This window comes from Nematolebias whitei, chromosome 2, assembly GCF_014905685.2.
Source record: "Nematolebias whitei isolate Nwh7 chromosome 2, NemWhi1, whole genome shotgun sequence".
NCBI classification, from domain to species: Eukaryota; Metazoa; Chordata; class Actinopteri; order Cyprinodontiformes; family Rivulidae; genus Nematolebias; species Nematolebias whitei.
Window position 1 is genome coordinate 45,471,639 of NC_056499.1, and position 21,531 is coordinate 45,493,169.

General features: G+C 40.8%; 1 protein-coding gene and 1 non-coding gene across 2 annotated transcripts in view; both read left to right on the forward strand.

The window, feature by feature from the left end:
* The window catches only part of e2f8 (E2F transcription factor 8), a 53,378-nt gene that overhangs the window by 16,712 nt on the left and 15,135 nt on the right, over positions 1-21,531 (forward strand). The gene's annotated exons all lie outside the window — the stretch shown is intronic.
* LOC119430316 lies at positions 1,707-1,870 on the forward strand. Its single transcript, XR_005187905.1, has one exon. It is a non-coding gene; the product is annotated as a U1 spliceosomal RNA (small nuclear RNA).

The window sequence follows — 21,531 nt, forward strand, 5'->3', positions numbered from 1 at the left end:
TGTAACTTAAAGTATGTTTCAGTGTGGTATATATGGACTATCTCTGCAGTAATTTGTAATCATAAACATAAGAAACACTATATAAATTCATTTTTGTGTTTTTTTATTTATCTATTTTATGTAGGGATGCACAATACTATCGGCATGGTATCGGCTGATATTAGCGTTAAAGTTCAATATCGGACATCGGCCATTCCATCAAAATAACTCACCGATATAAAAGACGCTGTTTTTTTATGACAACCCAGTGACGAGGATGCCTGCAGCAGCAGCACAACGTGATGATGGCACACGCACCTAACTAATCTCACGGCAGGGAGGAAAATACAAAATGTCGGCGGTGTGGAAGGTTGTTTTTTTTTCAATGAGGTTGTTGCACTCCGAAGATTTATGGACCATTGAGCCTCGCTACATTGTCCCCAGTCTGAGATATTTTTCCGACGTAACCTTTTCCGAGTTAAAAGCCGTCATTTCCAACACCATTGAGAAGCTAATAGCCGATAGCACATGGGTGAGTTTTACCACAGACATTTGGATGTCGTGTTAGCCCCATTAGCATGATCAGTCTTACGGCACAATGGATAGACAAAAACTTTGAACTTATAAAGTCTGTCCTTCATGCACAGGAGTGCAGAGGATCCCACACTGCAGCTAGGAACCTGGAACAAGCCTCCACAAGTGAGACAGCATCACAGGTGACTAATGCTAATAAATAACATCCAACACTTTTCATTTAATATAAGTTCAAGTGCTATGCATATCATATGGCTGTTACTGAATATATTTCACCAGCTCTTACAGCGCTGTTACACATTTTTCGTACCCACCACTGCACCCTGTACTGGACATCATTAACTTCACACAGACTCTCTCACTGGCACATTTTCATCTTTAAATTACTTCTTGGTCTGCTGCCTTCATACATCTCCTCCTACATGTCTCTGGGTGAGTGCAGCTACAGCGTGCGCTCTCAGGACATTATTACCTGCAGTGTTCCCTTAGTGAGGACTGAACTTGGCAAAAGGGCCTTCTCCTACTCTGCTCCTGTTTCCTGGAATATCTTACAAAAAGATCTGAAGCTCTCGACCTTGACCTCTCTAAGTGGCTTTAAGAATCAGTTGGACTCCTGGCAGGGACCAGTGCAGCCATGTTCCTGTTTTTAGATTTCTACATTCGCCTTAGAATCTAGCTGTTTTTGTTACTTTTTTTGCCATCTTATTTGTAACAAAAAAAATCTGTATGCCTTTTTAGTCTATTGTTGTCGCTGTTGTCCATTGTTGTCATCATTCTTTGTTGAAATCAGGTCTCTTTTGTAAATGAGTCCTCGAGGCTCAATGTTATTTACCTGTCTAAATAAAGGTTGAATGGATGAAAAATAAAAGGGCTATGTTCTGACAAAGGGGCCATTTACACAGCACATATTTTGAGTGAATCCGCTCCTTTCTCTCTGCGGTTCTGCTGTTCACACGACACCAGTAGCCCCCCTCTTTGGATCTGGAAGTTTCTGAACCCACCTCTCAGAGTGGAGGTTTTCAGCTGATCACCCGCTGATCATGTAAACATCTCCTGCTGAGGTTTTGTGTTAAATCACATGCACACACACGCACACAGACAGACGGCATATTTCGATCAACAACATGGCGGCGGACACACTGCTTTCTGAACTACGACTAATGGAATATATTTTGAGTCTCATATTTTATTTGATACTTACCTGGTAGGGGAGATACCATGATCATGAAGGTGGTTCACCCAGGGTGAGGCTCAGCCATTGCACTCCGGTTGTGCTGACCCCTGCGAATTCCCCAAATGTGGGAATCTTGTCTGCATAATTTCTGGTAGTGGGGGACTGCGTTCGCGCTCTCCCCTGATTTTTTTTGGTTGGGTCGGCGTCAACCATGCTGGCTTGTTCTGGGCAGTGATAGGGCTGCCTGTTAGAGCTATGCACCTTGGCCGTCTTCACCAGGGGTGCCCTCGATGCAACCCAGGATGAACCTGACCCGGTGTTCATGAGGTGGGAGGAGAGTGTGCCTTGAGCACACCAGGAATAAAGGTGGACACTGGAGCTCAGATTCATAGGCGACCAAGGGACACGGGACGCTGTCTCAACATGTCAGAAGACCTGCTTAAGATGGCGCCGGTGTGTAGGGCTGCCCGTCTCTCGCTCTCTGCTTATATTTTATTTTTGTTATTTTTACAATGGTTTGTGCAGTGTGCCGAGTCATATTTTCAGTATGATCGTCGGGCACTTTTGGAGCTCCGTACATTTGCTGAAATTCCCGCGGAGTTTTTGAACAGCGGCCAGCACTCTCCCCCACCAGTCCTATCTGAGATTCCTGCGTTCCTTCTGCGTGACCCTGGCCTTTCTCCATGGAGGAAACGTCGCAGACGTCGTGGGAAGCGTGCAGGGATTTTGGTGAAACTGAGGCAAAGTGTGGATTATTCTATCAGGACTCGCTCTGGATCTGATCATCTCCTCTCTGACCCGTGGTGCTCCCGGGGCCCGGCTGCTGGCCAGCTGCCCGCGCGCTCAGTCCATGTGAACACCTGGAGTTGTTTACCTGTGCGCCGCACCAGCAGACCAGGAGGAGCTGTTCTTCATAACCTGCGCCCGCTGGCGCGCGCGTCTCCATCCACGGCTGTGCCTGTGTTGGACAATATCAGGATGTGTTTAATCAATGCAAGGTCTGTTTCCAACAAGACGTTTATCCTCAATTACTTTTTTAAAGATCAGGAGTTGGATTTTCTGTTCGTCACGGAATCTTGGATTTCTGATGGTGAGTCCAGCACCTTGGTGGAACTACTACCCCCGGACTGTCTGTGTTTCAATGCCCCGCGGCCATCAGGTCGGCGCGGGGGGGGGATTATTAACAGTTTTTAAAGCAAACTTGGCCTGTAAATAGTTGTCCATCCCGGTGTCCCGCGCCAGCTTTGAGCTGAGCGCCTTTGAACTCGGACACTCTCCTACGGTTCTGTGCGCGCTCGTCTACCGCCCACCTCGTTCTAAGGACTTCATTAATGAATTCTCTGACTTTTTGGCTGATATCACACAGAGATACACTCACTTTTTGTTTATTGGTGACTTTAATTTGCATGTGTGTTGTCAGGAGAAGCCCTTAGTGAAGGACTTTCTAGATTTATTGCACTCTTTTGGCTTAGCTCAGCAGGTGAGCGGCCCCACCCAGGAACACGGTCACACGCTGGACCTCGTTTTAACACGCGATGTCTCTGTTTCTAATTTGAAAATCGGTGACAATGTTTTTTCAGATCACATGCCTGTATTGTTTGACTTCACCCCCCCCTTGTCATACTGCTAAGATGTGCGTTCCTGCACGTACGCGTTCCATTAACCGTTTCACTGCTGCTCGTTTTAATGAAGGTTTTAATTCTGAGAGGATCGAACAGTTCCCGGTGTCTCTTACCACTGAGGAGCTAACCTCTCAGTTCAACTCTACCTGTTTAGATGTTCTGGACCGTGTTGCTCCCCTTAAAACCAGAAAAACGAAACTTAGATCAGAGCCTTGGCTGAATGACGTCACGCGAGCCGTTAGGCGGTAGTGTCGCAAAGCTGAACGAAGGTGGAGGAAGGACAGGCTCCAGGTTTCTTTTCAAATGTTAAGGGAGAGTTGGCGTCACTATCAGAAAACCGTTAAAGCTGCCAAATGTAAATTCTTCTCTGATTTAATTGTCTCCAACTCCCACAACCCCCGAGTTCTTTTCTCCACCTTGAACTCAGTTCTACACCTCAGTGAGCCTTCACCTCTGGAAGCCTCAACTGAGCTGTGTGAAAACTTCCTCCATTTCTTTTTAGAAAAAGTGGCAAACACCCGGGCACTCATTTCTCCGCCAGCTCATGATCTGTCCATCCCATCTCAGTGCGTGACTGTGTTTGACCACTTTCAGCCTATCTCTCTGTCCTCTCTGGAGCAGGTAATGTGCAGCATGAAGCCATCTGGTTCCCCCTTTGATGTGGTCCCCCCCGTCTACTAAAGGAAGTTTTTCCTACCCTGGGTCCTTTTATCCTCGCTATTCTGAATAGCAGTTTATCCTCAGGTGTGGTGCCAAAGACTTTTAAACATGCTGCTGTCCAGCCCCTCCTGAAAAAAACCTAACCTTGACCCCTCAGTCATGTCCAACTTCCGGCCTGTCTCCAGACTCCCATTCACCTCTAAACTACTGGAAAATATTGTGGAGTCTCAGTTGAAACAGTTTTTGGGGAATCACGCTATCCTAGAGTTATTCCAATCTGGCTTCAAATCTCTCCATAGCACTGAAACTGCTCTACTGAAGGTTTTTAACGACATTTTCATATCCACAGACGCAGGTGATTCTGTGCTGCTTGTCCTATTGGACCTTACATCTGCTTTTGACACCATCGACCACAAGATCCTCATTTTTAGACTGGAGCAGTGGGTGGGCATCACAGGGTCAGCCCTTAAATGGTTTGGGTCTTACCTCTCTGACAAAACCTTCTGTGTCAATATCAAAGATTTTAGTTCGGCATCGACAGCGCTCCAGTGGGGAGTACCGCAGGGGTCCATCCTCGGTCCCCTTCTCTTTTCTTTATACTTGCTACCACTAGGTGCTATCTTCCGCAAACACAACATACCCTTTCATTTCTACGCCGATGATTGCCAAATTTACTTCCCCCTGAGGCACAGAGGCACACGCTCTATTCAGCCTCTTCTTGACTGCCTGGCTGACATCCGGGACTGGATGGCTTTAAACTTCTTAAGCTTCAATGAGAAGAAGTCTGAAGTCATGCTGTTCCATCCCAGTGGCTCACTCATGAACCATGACATTGACCTTTTCTCTCTAGCCCCGCTAGAGAAACAAAAGGTCACTAATCTGGGGGTGATAATGGACCCGTCCTTAAAACTCAACAGTCACGTAAACATGATGGTCAAATCCTGTTTTTTTCAGCTGAGACGGCTGTCTAAGCTGAAACCTATACTCTCCAAGAAGAATCTTGAGACAGTGATCCACGCCTTCATAACATCTAGGCTTGATTACTGCAATTCACTTCTGTTTGGAATCAGTCAGTCCTCCAATGCTCGTCTACAACTGGTCCAAAATGCTGCAGCCCGATTTTTAACTGGTACAGGCTATAGAGAGCACATCACGCCAGTTTTGGCCTCCCTGCACTGGCTACTGTTGGATTTCATATTTTTATACCTTTTTTTATATTTCCTATCAAGCATTCAAATGTCATGTTATACAAAGTGTGTGTGTGTCTTTCTTCCAGGGTTGCACTATATTTATAGAAAATGTTTGCTAATTCTAACTAGTTGACCTTTAAATATAATCTCATATTAGCTAAGGATAATTTTATAAGTTCACATTTGATATTTTACAAGCAATCAAATCATGCCAGATAGCAGACTGATTAACATAAATAAAGCTTGAACACATCTCTTTAATTTAGACTTAATATAGTTTGACTAAGTAAAATCCAACCAAAGCAACTAAACTAAAACAGAAGTATAAAAAGGATAAAGTTAGAACACGCAAACACATTCGGCCGTAAACCAAATTAAAACTAAATTCAAATTCCTCTGTTGGTGTGCATGCAGCCATCTCCGGAAATAAAGATGGTTTTATTTAAGCTAACTTCCGGTGATTCGTGTTAATTCTGACGAGGTGGGTTACGATATTCAGATAGTTTAAGCGCCGAACGCTTTCTTTGACATTTAGGTAGTGTTTAGTTAGTTTCACAAGTTTTACTTGTGGCCGGAAGAAGGCAAGACGGCCTGCCGGAGGTCACGTGGGTGACCGACACATTTTCCCTTTGTTCTCAGCGGAGCTGGCCATCAAAACCTTACATCTGACGAGATTAAGGTCTGCTCGTGTCAAGCACGGGGGCGGGGCTAAGGCGCGGATACTCCTTTTGATGTGTCGACTGCATCATAAACTGTACTCCATTAATAGTTAGCTTTAAAGGGAAATGTGCAAGGACGTAGTGAGTTTACCAAATTTCATGTGATCAGGGATCGCATTAGTTTTAGGACGTTGTAATAACTTTTGTTTGCGCCGTGTTTTCGATGTCGTGTGAAGGCTTCAAGGCCGGGAGGCGTTGAGGGAGACGTAACAATGGAGAGAAGGAAAAAAGGGGGGAGTGAGCTGTGTGTGGGGCCGAAGCGAAGGGTTACTTTTCTCTTTTTTTGTGTGTGGGTCTGTGGGTGAGTGGAGCTTCCATATCCTGACCGCAAGGGGGCGCTGTTGTATAAGGCAAGGACAAGTCTGGACTCTGGGTTGTTTCATACCACAGACTTGTATTTGTTTTATTACAACTGCGGCCAGAAGTGCATGAAAATAAAATATTTGAATGCCTGAGTGTGTGAATGTTGTTATCAGGTGTGGAACTCATAAATGTGGAACATGTGAAGCCTGTGGAAAATCTACAGGATCAATATCAGAGACAAAATGCACAATTTATGGGAAGTATCTAAACGAAAAAGAGGCAATTAGCTAAAGACCAGCAGACCAATAGCTAAAACAAGCAGAAATAAACTTAAAATACCAAAAGTAAGTGGGTAGGGCTTGGTGTTCCTGAATTAGGCTGTAAAAGTTGGATTAATTTAAAATAAAGGTGGAATTAGCTGATATTGGCATGAAACAGCTAAATGGTATCTGTAATGTTGGCAGGTGTATCTGAATCTTCCAAACATTAGCTGACAGGAGCTTGATGTTCAGAAATTAACAGAAATACGTCAGTAGAAGTAAAAAACGTTGGAGTAAGCTGAATACAGCTTAAAAGAGGGAGGAGGTGCTTGGAGGTGGTACATCAACAGGGGTGATTGTGGCAGGAGGAGATCAGAACGCCATTTTCAGTCACTGAACGTTGGGAGAGGAACTTCATACATCGTTTAAACTAGGGGAAAGGTAATGCATCGTTTAAAACAAAACCAGTAGGAGAGAGGCGGCGGAGTTAGATAATACGAGCACGCAGTTGATTAAACCACAGCTGTCTGTTGCCAGACATAAAAGGGGATAAGCTGTACAATCAGAGTTGACGGTGAGGAAGGAGGCAGTGACCTCGGGAACAGTTGATCTGCAGCAATGGTTTGAACCTCAAGGCCAGAGGGGACATCACGTGTACGAGCTGTAATTAACCAGGAGATGGAGTCAGAGTGAGTCAGCTGGAGGTAAGGTTGGAACATCTCACTGTGTGGGAAGAGGTAGATGTCAGACAGCCACAACAGATGGACAGCCACTCACTGAGCGGGCGAGGGACAGAGGTGAATTTGATAACAAACGTATTGAACATACAGGCGAAGAGCTGCTGACAGAGAGCTGGTGACATGATGCAGAGAAGGAAGGTAGATGGTTGAGGTGTCAAAGAGACCAAGTGGAAGAGCAGCAAGGCTCACAGCAGTCGTGATAGGTTCAAACTGGTTTATCAGGGTGTGGATAGAAAGAGAAATGGAGTAGGGGTGGTCTTGGAGGAAGTGAGGCGTAGGTCTGACGAAGGCCTAAGAGGAATGATTCGTTGTGGTGACTTCTGAAAAGGGTAAAGCCGAAGGAAGCAGGACAAATAAAACAAATAAACATCATAAACAGGTCAAATTAAGTTTAAACATTTCTGGATGACACATTGTAAACAAATTAGCCAAAATTACTTCTTGGAATTGACAATAAAATCAGGTTTTAAATTCAACTAAAAAAATGACAGAATAAAAAATAAGTAATAAACAAAATCCTTGACACTCGTAAAACAAAGAAAAAATTTATTCTGGTCAAAGAAACTCTTAACTAAACTCAAATTGAAATGCTTAGGTCAAATAAATTAGGAAACTAAACTCGAGTTGAAATACTTGGATTAAATTAATCAGTCTTAACTAAACTCAAATTGAAATACTTGGGTTAAATTAATCAGTCCACATGAGTTTATCACATATTGAAAATGTTTAGCGTTTAGGAGCTGTTTCCTTCTAAGAGCTGCCGGAACTAGGTTAATTATGGGACAACGACAATTCTAGTGGGTAAATGACATGACTTTAACTTTATGACTTGAGATTTCACACAGGTCCTAGGAGTGCAAAAGGACAACAGAGATGTGTATATGGTGAGTTTAAGAAGTTGTACTTTGTGAACAAAGGTGCATGTAGACGTTTTTGTGCAGTGACAATGGACTCTGTGATGTCTTGAAGGGTATACATAGTCTTAATTGATTTGAATTACAAGTATTTTGTTTGAGATACAGTGAAACAGCATAGTATGAGATGAAATGATTTGCAGATTTGTTATATAACAAGAAGTGATTACATATTATCATGCTGCCTAAACCTTTACAAGGTCTAAATGGATAATGTGGACCTGAGAGTGGACTTCACTGTCAGGTGGTGAGTCAAAACACATATTCTACAAGATGGAAGACATTGTTTTGAAGGGAATATCTTATGCAGTAGGGGTAAAGACTTAGATTGTGCAGTGTTTAATGGAAGTCTTCACTCTTATGTAATTGAGCGTTTAACACATCTGTTGTACAATCCAGGACACCGGAATGACTCAGTTGAAGGTAAACGCTGCAGTTCCAGAGTAGAACTTGCTAACAGAGGATTAATGTGGATAACAGATGAATGTTGAATCAGATTTTAATAATTGGATTGTTTATTTTTCCTTCTCAGCGGCCTGAGAGGACAGACCTGTGGATTGGGAAGATGAGTCTGGCTAGGCCCACAAAACACAGAAGTTAGCATTTAAATGCATACAGCATCCATCTGAGTTTTGATCAGGACTCTCTAGTGCTGGGTGCTGGATCAGATACCAGAGGTGTTCAGGTGGACGCTGAAGTTGGGTCTGTGAAACTGACCAATGAGACGGTTCAAAGACGTTGTCAGCCAAGCACCACTGACACAACAACAAAGAACTTGTCAGCCAAGTAACGTGACTTTTCAAAGATCTAACAGTCCAACAGCGAACTGAATTAACTGTCCAGAGGGGGTCCTGGAGTTTGTCCACAGCGAGAATATCCAGTCAAGTATGGTGGAGGATGCGGGCAGTCTTGCTCAAGTCTCAAGTCTTGCTGTATGCTGAGATATGTACTGCTGCACAAAGCTGAACTGGTCTCCAGACCGAGGGAGACAAACTGAAGACTGAAAGGCTGAAAGAAGAGCTGGTGGTCAATCTGTCTAAGGTCACTAACATCAACTGCAGCCTGACGGAGGTGTCAACCCCACATTTGGTCTGTGATGGTCATCTAAGCGCCTGGGTGTCGTGATCAAAACTACAGTTGGCTTTGATAATAATCACTCACATAGACTCATTTTAAGACAGGTGCTACAACAGGACACAGATAGTACTACTGTGGGGATGCTAGATGATTCGCCCTTCTCCAATTGCTCTGAGATGAAAATTGTTTTATTATCTTTAATGCTCCCCACCCCTGAGCAAAATATTGATTTTTAACTTTCCGTTTATACAGGTCAGGAAGTCTCATTCAAGAGAAACCTGTACCTGAGACCTGATTTGGATGAAGTTCACTAATGTTTTCTAAAATAATACTAAATGATTGTCTTTGCCTTGAAGGAGCTCATTTGGTGGGTCTGGTTTGATACAAGGGATGACATTTATTTAATGGTTAACTCTTTGCTAAATTATAGGAGAGCTTGGGTTGTATTTGGCTATTTGTTTGCAAAACCTGGGTTGAATAACAGTAGTGGAAAGATTAAAACTACACCATATTTTATAGTTCTGAAACTAATACTCAAACTGGGTGTTAGTGGATTACAGAAGGTAATACTTCATATTTGAAACAGAAAACTGTTTCAAAAAGGGGGTAGGTGAAGGCTGCTCTTTGCAGGGAACAGTTCATACAATAATTAGATCATTACAAAATATACAAAAATAACTTCTTAGGGTTTTATATAAAAAAATAAATAAAAAAAGCCAGTAGTAAGTCTGAAGCGTTTAAAGGATCATTTAGGATAATCACATTGACATTTGAAAAGTGGAATAAATCAGAAGCCTACAAAACGACATTGCACTTGTATATTGTAGATATTGGTTTAACAACAGTATTTTTTTCTTTCTTTGTTGTAATGTGTACAGATTCCAGAAAAGGGGGACGCCCCTAGCCTGAAGTGGATTTGAGCAAAGGTTAAGGGGAAATGGGGTGGTTCGATAATATTAAACACAACTGACTTGACTGGACTGGACTGGACTTATAGTTTAATTGGGCTAATAAAAGGTTTCATGAACAAAGTATTTTAACCACATTTTTCTCGTTCTCTCTCTTTTATTTTTCCTCTTTCTCTCTTTTCCTTCCTTGCTCTTTCTTCCCTTCTCTAGCACAGACAGGTACCTGGATGGAAGATTAAATTCTTTTTTCTCTCACAGTGTTGTATGTCAGTTGTTTTAACTTGTAAGGTTATATTGTACTTTGATGTTGTGCGCAAGCGATTTAATGAAGTTACTTCCACAGGCTCCAGAAGGAGGGAGGCCGGCATGGGGGATTGCTTATTGCAGGGTGTTGTTGTGCATGTTTTAACTTTACTAATTGTAGGTAGACCTGTTGACTGCAAAGGCTTTGAAGGATGAAAGAAGAGACGAGAGAACACAGGTATCCCTGGAGAAGTCCAGTATGTACCTCATTTCAGTTTCAAGTGTATAGATGAATGTAAGAATAGCATTTTATTTCAGTTTTTCAAGTTCTGTTTTATTATAACATTACAGTGTAAGAGTTCACACTAGCAGTAGCAATAATGACCATCAGGGTGTCCCATAATTAAGAAACAGGTTTTACTCACTAGGAAGTAACCACAGTCATTTTTTCAGGCCCACAAATGGGTCATGGATCCCACAGATAAAATAATCAAAAGGCCATGCAGGGTGTTTAACAATTCGCAAGCTTTGGTGTCCAGCTTTTCTCACCAGGAGGGAGAATCTCTGACCCAGGAGACAGACTCACATCGGACTGGGTCCTGCTGAAAAGAGGGACAGGACCCCACCAGGTGGTGGAGAGAACATCACACGCCATCGGTCTCCAGAAGGAGAGTGACACCTGTTACGACCACAACCAGGGCACCCCTGGAGAGGAGCGGAATCGATCGCTGGACCTGATTGAGGCTGATCTGCTGGAACATCAGCTCCCCACTACACCTGGAGGAGGTGACAGGACCTTCGTGGGAGCTCATTCTTTGCCCCTTTGTTCTGGTTGGAAAAAGGCAGTAGCAAACATGGGAGAAGAAGTCTCCGCTCTGCCTAAGTCGGTCAGTCAGTCAGATCGGGTAAGGACGAAGATTACCAGCCCTGACCGTGAAGAACAGAAGACGCGTCAAACTGATTTTAGTTTCGTCCCAATGCACACACGTCATTTAGAATGTTTAATCAGACTGATAAGGTTCTGAGGACTTTACATGAAGATATCTCCGCGGGCCGAATCCCGCCGAGCACCAAAGGACCCTTGTGGACGAACAAGGCCTCCCACCGCAAGCTCAAGAACTGAAGACCTGCTAGATAGTACTGTTTAAATTGAGGGTGTGGGCTTTTCCTGTTTAATATGAGTGTCTAGTCTTTCCTTTCAGTCATTCTGAGGAACAACCAGAGAAGGGTCGTGGATTCAATTGGAAGCTCTTAACTATTCAAAATTTTACTCCATTCAATTGGGCATGTCGTCATTCTAAAATCCCACGAGGTATTTTAAAGGTGGTTTAAAAAGAGGTCAATTTTGGTATTAGGGTGGAGTTTTACTTATTTTAGTGTGGGACACTTATCTCTTACTAGGAGTGTTGTAGTTTTTTCATATTTTTATAAAGGTTTATGCACTTGGTATTTTTTTACAGGTTTTGAAGGGTTTGAACCAGGGGTCTGGTCCAGGACCCCTGGAGGGTTGCAGTAAGTTTGGGTCACTTCCATATGGACAAATCCAAAAAGGGGTGATCTCCCATGAAATGGGGAGATCAAAAGAGGGAATGTTGGATTTCATATTTTTATACCTTTTTTATATTTCCTATCAAGCATTCAAATATCATGTTATACAAAGTGTGTGTGTGTCTTTTTTCCAGGGTTGCACTATATTTATAGAAAATGTTTGCTAATTCTAACTAGTTGACCTTTTAATATAATCTCATATTAGCTAAGGATAATTTTACAAGTTCACATTTGATATTTTACAAGCAATCAAATCATGCCAGATAGCAGACTAATTAACATAAATAAAGCTTGAACACATCTCTTTAATTTAGACTTAATATAGTTTGACTAAGTAAAATCCAACCAAAGCAACTAAACTAAAACAGAAGTATAAAAAGGATCAAGTAAGAACACGCAAACACGAGTTAGATAATAATTAATAGTTATTAATTATTCCTAGAAATAAACAACTTTAACTCAAATCATTTGGTATCACTAAGGTATAATCACGTTAAACAAACAGCTAAAACGAATGATTTCAGTGAGGCAAAACTTCTTATCTGAAATGTAGACATTAATGTCCTTGAGGGGGCGGGCTAGAGTCGTAACCATAGCAACAGAAGCTAAACCAATCAGAAAGGTAGCCTTCTCAAACTGTGATAAAAGGCCGGGAATAACACACGCCCACCGAGCATTTCTGGGAGGCGCACACCGAGACGGTTCGTTCTTTAATGCTCCATCTATATGCATATATCTTATTAATGTAATTGTTTGTCTCTGAATATCTGTAACCCATGTTTTGTCAAATAAATCTTTTATACCGAGGGCGACGTCTCAGCTGTTTTGAACACGACGTGATAGCCAGCCACGACACTACCCATTCACCTTCGGATCCAATTCAAAATTCTCATGTATGTTTTTAAATCACTGAACAGTTCCGCCCCATCCTATCTCACTGATCTTCTGCAGCCATATGTCCCACCGCGCTCCCTGAGGTCAGCAGACCAGATGCTTCTCTCAGTCCCAGAAACCTGTCGTAAGCTCAGAGGTGACAGGGCTTTCTCTGTTGCAGGTCCACGACTGTAGAATGAGTTGCCACTGAGTGTCCGGCAGGCTCCCACACTCTCGGTCTTTAAGTCTCGCTTGAAGACCCACTTCTATTCTCTTGCATTTAACACGTTGTGATTTGTTTTGGTCCGGTCTGTTCTCTACTCTGTTGGCCATTTTAGTTAGCTTCTGCTGCTATTTGTATCTGTATTTCTATTTTATGTTTTCCTGTCCGCTGTGCATGTTTGTTTTCTTTTGTACAGCACTTTGGTTGGCCTTGTTGCTGTTTTAAGTGCTCTATAAATAAATTGGTATGGTATGGTATTAATCTACACCTGAATGTAGCTGCTGTGACCAACATCTGTGTTGGAAGAGACACCAGCCGGATCCAGTTCTGATATCGCTGTTTATTGAACGAGGCAGGCGGATATTTCACGTGTCGCGCTGCACTATAACTTACAAAATGTGCTAAATAATAACAGTTTAACAATAATAAACAGTATTAATGTTAGTGTGACAGATTTACAGTATAATAAAGTTATCTGAGCTAAATGAAGCTATCTGGACTCAAGTTATATGATTTAAATAATGTAAAACATGTGTCTTATTAAAGTTGAAAATTAAGACATCAGGTTTAATTTTTATTTAGTTATTCAACATGAAATATAATTTTATCAGATAATATATTAACTTAATGAAATATCTAGATATATGTATGCCGTTTTGCTATTTAGAATTATGTGTTAAAACATGATCTGATTCTGTTTCCGGTACGAAAATGTAGTTTTAGTTATATGCCTACAATTCCCAACATTCACGCACCCACTCATTATTGAACACAAGATGTTGAGATATTATTGGTTGAGAGCTGGGTCACATGATAGAGTAGGCTTCCCATTCTCGATGGTGGTGACAACTCAAGGAGGTGTGGCCGAGCTCTGAAGAAGATGGGTTTTCTGTTGTTCGGAGCCATTGTGTGTGACCGCATGGTGGAGTTAAATGGCCCAGGGCTGGTGGTCTTGTACTTTACATGTAAAATAAACCTTCTGAAATGGAAGACAATTGCTCCTCCTCTCCCTGCTTCAGATCAGAACACATTCTTACAAACACCACAAACTGTATGTCACACAAACACTGATAATTAAACTGAACACACTATTAAAACACGTTAACGGAACTGTAAAATACATTAATGAACTGGACTCTGCTCTGTTTTCATACTGGAGACTGGTCCCATGTTGTTCATCTGGCTTGTTCAGGCTGTCACTCATTTGATTAATGCATCTTAAAACATTCAATGGATTGGAAAAAATAATTGAATTTTAAATAAATAGTTCATCCAACATCTCTCTCTTCGACGCCCTCCTGCACTGCACCTGGGCCGAGGCTCGTTCAGAACCGGTCCGTCTCTGGTGGGAGGACAGCTTCTCCTCGCAGGAAAAATAAAAACTCAGTTGGTTGTTTTGTAACTGAAGTAAATACAAGCAAACATTATACAGAACATTGATTTACCTGCTGTAAATCAGCTACTGATTATCACAGAGTAAAGTCCGACACCATCACCGTCGATTCGGCTCTGGTCCACTCAGCGGTGGACCAGAGCCGAGTCGACGATGATGATGTCGGTCTTTATTCCATTCGACAAGGAGCTCGGCAGACTGCTGGGAGGAGTGACCATCGCTCTGGGAGGAGTTCTGCCTGGCATTCAGGCGATCCTACAGCCGGGGGAACCAAGAGGCCAGCTGAGTCTGGGTTGACGGATCGGACGGCATCTGCAGCCAGTTTCTTAGGATCCACTGAGGGATGGACCTTTACAAGAGATCCTTCCTGCCTACAGCCATCTGCATCTATAACATCTCTTATTGAAATGAGGATAATGAGTTACAACAACAAATAATTTCCCTTTGGGATTAATAAAGTATTTTTGAATTTGAAATAAATATATATATATATATATATATATATATATATATGGCCTTTAATGCTCACATTCTGTTATCATCATTACTAAAGTAACACAGGTTCATAATATAAATAGAATCAAGCAAATTTTTTTGAGTACCAGTATTCTTAAATATTCCTAGAATTAAAGGTCCTAATATAGCATTTCACCATCTCAGTGTACTGTACCTTAAATGTAATAGGATATAGTTACTTGCAAGAGGTTTTGTTTTCATTCTCCAGATCAATACAAATGCAGATGTTCAGAAATTGTATAACACCATCAGTTACATTTAATATATAAAATTATTAGTTTGATAATTGTTTTTTCTATATTCAAATAAATGTAGCAATCACAGAGTCCAATACAATAACTTGGAGGCTAGCGCTAGCATGCTAACTCCACAAAAAAAGAAACAAACAAACTCACCAGTTCCTACTTTTAGAATACACAGTCAGCTGAAGGTTTTTCCACAAACTGACATCTAAAAGTTGAGAGGCATATCAGTCAGGAATGGCAACATAATAATGTAGGCATTACAAAGGATAGCATTAGCATACTAGCGCCAGAAACAAACTCCCCAGTTCCCACTTTTAGAATACACAGTCAGCTGAAGGCTTTTTCACAGAGACATCTAAAAGTTGAAAGGCATGTCAGTCAGAAATGGCAGATATATATTAGATAAAGGGCTTTCAGTGGCTTAAAGCCTACCTGCAGCCAGCCTGGTTGTGTCACTGCAGGGATCTGTCCCTGGACAAAAAAAAAAAAAAAAGACCGGAAGTACACGATCATGGGTACAGCTTGCGTTTGACGTGTCCCTGGGCGCCAATATCTGTGCCCAGAATCTTCCTATCTCTTGTAGCATAGCGGAATAACTTCATGTGCATGAGAGTCTATGGATTATAGGTCGCAAATAAACTTTTTTGGATTTTTCCACCTGGATTATTGAGTATGCATCAGGATATCTTGCACAGAGTTTACAGTGCTCTTCAATGTCAGATTTCATCTTAGGCCAGTCGAACCTTTTCTTCACAAGTCCATAGGTTTTGTCAGTGCCTAGATGACCAGAATCTTTGTGGAGCGACTGCATTACTATTTTTCTGAACTTTTCTTGCAAAACTAGTTGTGAACGGTGCCCTCTACCAGGAGGAGCAGTGATTCAGTACATGACATCTTGTAACTTGAACCGGTCCCACACTCTTAGTAGTAGTGAGGTGTCAGAGTTCTTTGTCTTGACTTGATTTTTGTCTCCTTGCTTGAGGGCGTTCTATATCATACTGATTACGAGATCCTCCTGTTGAGCCGTTGAGAGATCTGGCAGGCTCAGTATAGGCATTCTGTTGACACTGAGTGTAGACAGATTGCAGTAGGCCTTCGGTATGACTTGTACAGAGAGGCCTCAATGGTCAGCTGCTCTGTCGGTTTTGGCCTTGACCCTTGCGGACATTTGGCACATAGTTCTCACAACATCTGCAGATATGCCAGTCCATTGGTTTTCAAGATTTTGGTCAGGATGTAGACGCCTTGATAGTGCGTCGGCATCAATATTTTAGTACCAGATCTGTACTTGAGGCTGAAGTCATATGTTGACAGGGCTGCGAGCCAACGGTGACCTGTAGCGTCTAATTTAGCAGACTTCAAAACATAAGTCAGAGGGTTATTGTCTGTCCTGACTTCACACGTTGCACCATACAGATAGTCATGCAGTTTGTCAACTACAGCCCACTTCACAGCAAGGTATTCCAACTTATGGGCATAAAACAAATCCCGGACTAGCCCCCAAAAATGTAACCTTTCACCACCTAGCTCGTTATATTTTGAGATTAGCTATTTAGTATAGGTCCCAAAAAAATTCAAAGTACCTTATGGTGAAAAGGACAATCCAATGTATATTAACTGTGTCTAGAAGGATAACTATGATTCTCAAGAGGTTTACCCACAAAAACAATATAATATGACAGTATAACCTACAAGTTATTTTTTACAGTGTACTGCTGAATGAATAAATGAGATTCACACAAGAAATACTTTTTTTTAATTTGGTATTAAACATATGAAAATCATAACATACAATTAAACAGTTTAAACAAATGGAAGCATTTAACCCTTGGTTTAAATTTCAGTTACTTTCAGTTATGAGTGCACTCTTAGTTTGTTTCTCTTTTATGCAAGCTTGCTAATGAGTTGGTTGACGCACGTTGGAGCTCATATTATTTATTGGAAACTGTAATCCTACCAGCCTGGAATATTTCCTTGTTCTCACAATGTGTTGAAGGTGCAACCACAAAGTTTCAGACCTCCCCTGTGGCTTGCTCCACGAGGCAAGCGGACGGCTTGATCCCAGCGTCACCCGTTCTCCTCTCGTTCGGCCCAACCACCGAATGAAAGCATCAGCTCGGCCACAGCTCACTCTCCCCTTGAAGGGAAAAAAGACAGCTCAGACTCAATTCTCTGCTGTCCAGTTCGACCAGGGACTCCTCCGCAGTCTTCTGGGCATGAAACTGAGGTCCAAGCCGGATAAACGTAGCGTCCAATACGTTTCAATTTTTTTTTCGGCTCCAAGCGGTCTCTGTACACGTTCATTCACTCACCGCTACCTACTCCCACATTTTTTCCTCCACTTCCTGTTAGTCCGGATGTAGTATTTGTTAACTCGTAAAACAAAAGATGAAATTCTTATCTACATTCACAAACTATTAAACTGTTAGTTAGAATATGTATTTTAACAACAAGAACTCTGAAATATATTTACCCAAAAAATTACAAAATAAAATACATTCAATGCCTCAGTACATTACAATAAAATTAAATGTATTTTTCAATAAATGTAAACAAAAAAAATTCTGATTGTAAAAATAATCAGGTTATTACATACACACAAAAAATATGTACAATGTAACAACTTGAGGTAAGATTATTAATGCTGGATAAGCTTTAAAGTTAGAATTAAATTCTGCTAACACAAAACAGGTTTTTTTTTCATTCCTAGCTTTAAAGTGGATATTAAAGTGATAAATTTTAGTGATTGGTTGTTTAAAGTTTTTTTCTTTAAATAAGGGGCAGATATACTCTTTTTTTTCTTATTCCTTCACTCTTTTCATTCAATGTTTTCTTCTCGATGAATTTGTTGTTTATTTATTTTTTTAAATTAATTAATAAAATGTTAAATGGCTTTAAACATTGTTGAAAAGGTACAAACACCTTTACTCCGGGTCGGTTGGATCGGGACAGGTATCACCAGGAGAATTCACCTTAGTTTAAGAGAATTTAATTCACACCACAGTTAAAGCACTACATTGACAGATAACCAAAAAAATGCATTTTCGGGAGACAATCAGAGCAATTAAGGGTACTTCACCTTAATCAGATCAAAGCTGCTCACCCCAGATTATCTGACCAGACTTCCTGTGTTCTGATGTTTTAAACTGTCCCTGGTTACGCCTCTCTCCAGAGGAGGAACGTCTCATCATTAGATGTTTCTAGTGCTGAGGTCTCTCGTTACTACAGCAACGAACTCAGCTTCCACCTTGCAACTGTAAATCAGTTCGAGCCTGATACAAGCGGCACGTCCTCCAAAACTGTGCCTCTGAGTGCAAGGCCATCTGTCTGGTCTGGGCCTTATCAGGAGCTGAGTGTTTTCAGAAGAATCATTACTGCATAATTGTTGTTTCTGTGCTGCCAAAAAGCTAGCAGATAAGTCAAAAGAAATGTTAAAATATAGTTTGATTAAAGTGTGGCTCGGTTGAATTAACTTATAGATGTTAAATGTTAACTATGTTTTGATTAGAATCATTTATAAAAGATAAATGTTAACTCTGGCTCAATTGTTTTATTCTGAGTACAAATATTTGGCTTCCACAAAACCAACATGCATAATGGATCGGAAATATCTGCAGGTTGGATCGGAACAATCCAATACATAAATTATGCTGGTATTGGAGGCCGATACCAATACCGGATCGGATCGGCCCCATCCCTAATCACAACTACAGTAAGTTACATTCAAAATAAATTCATACACAGAACAAAATATCAAAGGACCATAGAAATGACGTAAAAAAGGCATAATGTGAGGACGTCACAAACTGGCATCATATTTCAGAGTTTATCAATTTGAGAGAGCTCATATCTGAGTCATTTCAAAGTGACACACGGGCAAACACTAAGTTTTAAAAGTGTTTACAGATTCTGTGACTGAAATAGTTTTCTTGTTTGAAAATTCTTCATTTCAGTGCACACCAACTGCGAGTGGATCCATTTTTCAACTAAAACCAACGCGTCAAGACATCGGAAAATGTTTCGATAAAAAAAATGTTGCGCTCCAGGAGGAGCTTATAAAGTTCAAGAATGCTGAAGCCGAACTTAAGAACCAGATAATTAAGTACAAAGCAGGATTAAGAGAGTGTAGTGAGCTAAGGCGTTAACTTCAATACTAATTAATTATTCTTAAAGCTAGTTCAAGCACAAAGAATATTAATTGTTTAATTACAACAGATTCTTTCTTTTTCGAGTTAAATTTCTGTTATGTGACCAAGATAACTTTGAGTGGAGTGTTTAATCAGTGACATGAGACGCCATTTTATCTTTGACCCATCAGAATAAATGCGGTAATTTTTTAACAGAATCAAAATTTAACATCAAAACATGTACACATTGATTTGCTGATTTGTTTCTGATTAATAAACTTGGCATGCTTTACTAACAAGACAACAGAACATTACTGATTGAGACTGATTCATCTCTGAAAGCATCTAGTTTGTTTTACTGGCGAATAGCTGTTTAAAGAGAAGAGAAATAGATTTAAGAAGTTTAGATTTAAGGATGAAAGTTATGTGTGGAACCAGAACATTGCACCCTTCCTCCGACATCCAGCTCAGCTCTCCGGTACACTTCAGGACATCAACGGCTTGTTACCTGAGATGGGAATACCTCCACTCCGGAACAGAAGTCCATTAGTATGCTCCCTTTTCAGCGTCTCCGGTTAAAGTAGCTGGGGGTCATCAGAAATAGTGACGAAGTACTCGGTTCCATCAAATAAGCTTCCTTAGAAGTGGAGCATTTACTGCTCGGGTTGAGTCACAGCCGAGGCAGGCTGTGACTACGCTGGACTGGAGAGACCTTTGGCACATGGTCAAATCCATCCGCTACTTAATTGAGTCTCATCTCCGACTGAAAGTTCCAGCAAGACTGGAAAAGACTAAAACTTGTGAAGACTTCGAAGAAGACTGAGTTCCAGGTCTCAGAAGACTCCAAGACTTAATAGTTCCAAGAAGTCTTGCCTTTTAAAGGGGTATCCACTTCCTGTTACGTGGTACTTCCTGACTGGTTGAAACAACCAGCATGTGTGTGGTTCTAGTGATGTCAGAGGGTCACTAGAAGTCAGGAGACAGCAGGAATGTTTAAGAACGGTTAGTACAGACGGAAAAATGTTTATGAAGAGGTGAGACAAAGCAGGTGCCAGCAGAAGTTATTTACTGTCTGCGAGTTTTAAAAACAAGACACTTCGTTCTAATAACTCGTTTCTGTTTGTCTCTGACTTTCGACCGACATCCACTCCTCATTCAGACAGAAGACTAAATGCACACTTACTTCGTAAATAGGCATTTAACTGTATGATCAAAAATCTAATGAGGTTTAAAAATCATTAATACTGTTTCACAGTTGATTTAAATGAGTGGTTCACTTCAACATTTAGAAATGGTATGAACTAAACACACTTTTGATTATCAAGATATTGTAAAATAGGAATGATAATGTAAAAAGAAGAGTATTCTTTCAAATGATTAATTCAGGATACAATTAAATAGTCTCTTGATGAGAAAATTTGTATTTCTGGATTCAAATCAATGAAATAACAGTTCCTGTCCCCTGAAGGTCTTCAGAGACAGATTGATGTCGGAGGCCTAGTTCACTACAAGAGGAAGAGTCCAAACTCAAAAGGAAATGGCAATAGGATAGAGACGATTTAATTAAGCAACACAAGTTTTTTTCTTGCAGGAATATGAAAAGTCTCAAAAGAAAATCTTGGCCTTAGAAAAGAAGTTGACCAAAAAAGCAGCTCTAAATGTCGTACTTAAAGAGAGCATTAAATCTCATGAAAAAGAAAAAGAGCAGCTTTTAAATAAAGTTCTAGTTCAAAACAGTCTGTAATCAGAGAGAGCAGGACCGCAAACGTTTTCAAAACAGAAGTCATGAGACTATATGTTGTTATTAACATTAAGAATACAGAGATTGAAAATCTTTCCAATGATAACTCAAAATGTTGTAAAGAAAATGAGGAGCTGAAGGAAGAGCTACAAAAGGCAACAAAATAATTAATCAGTTCAAAAACAACTGCTGTGGATGAATTTTGGAAAAGGGTGAAATGCCAAGAAAAAGCAGGACAGTATGAAAGAGTAAACAAATCTTTTCATGAACTAAAATGGAAATTTCAAAGCCTTGAAAACGAGCTTGAAAAATACAAACATCAAAATGTGACTGAAAATTAACTGAAACAATTATTGAAAGACGACTGTGAACACCTGAAGGAAAAACCCAAGAACTATCTGAAAAAAATAATTCCTATCAAATTACCATTGAAAAGCTTGTGAAATATAATTTTATCAGATAATATCTGAAGTTAATGAAATGTCTAGATATATGTATCCTGTTTTGGTATTTAGAATGATATTGTGTTCAAACACAATCTG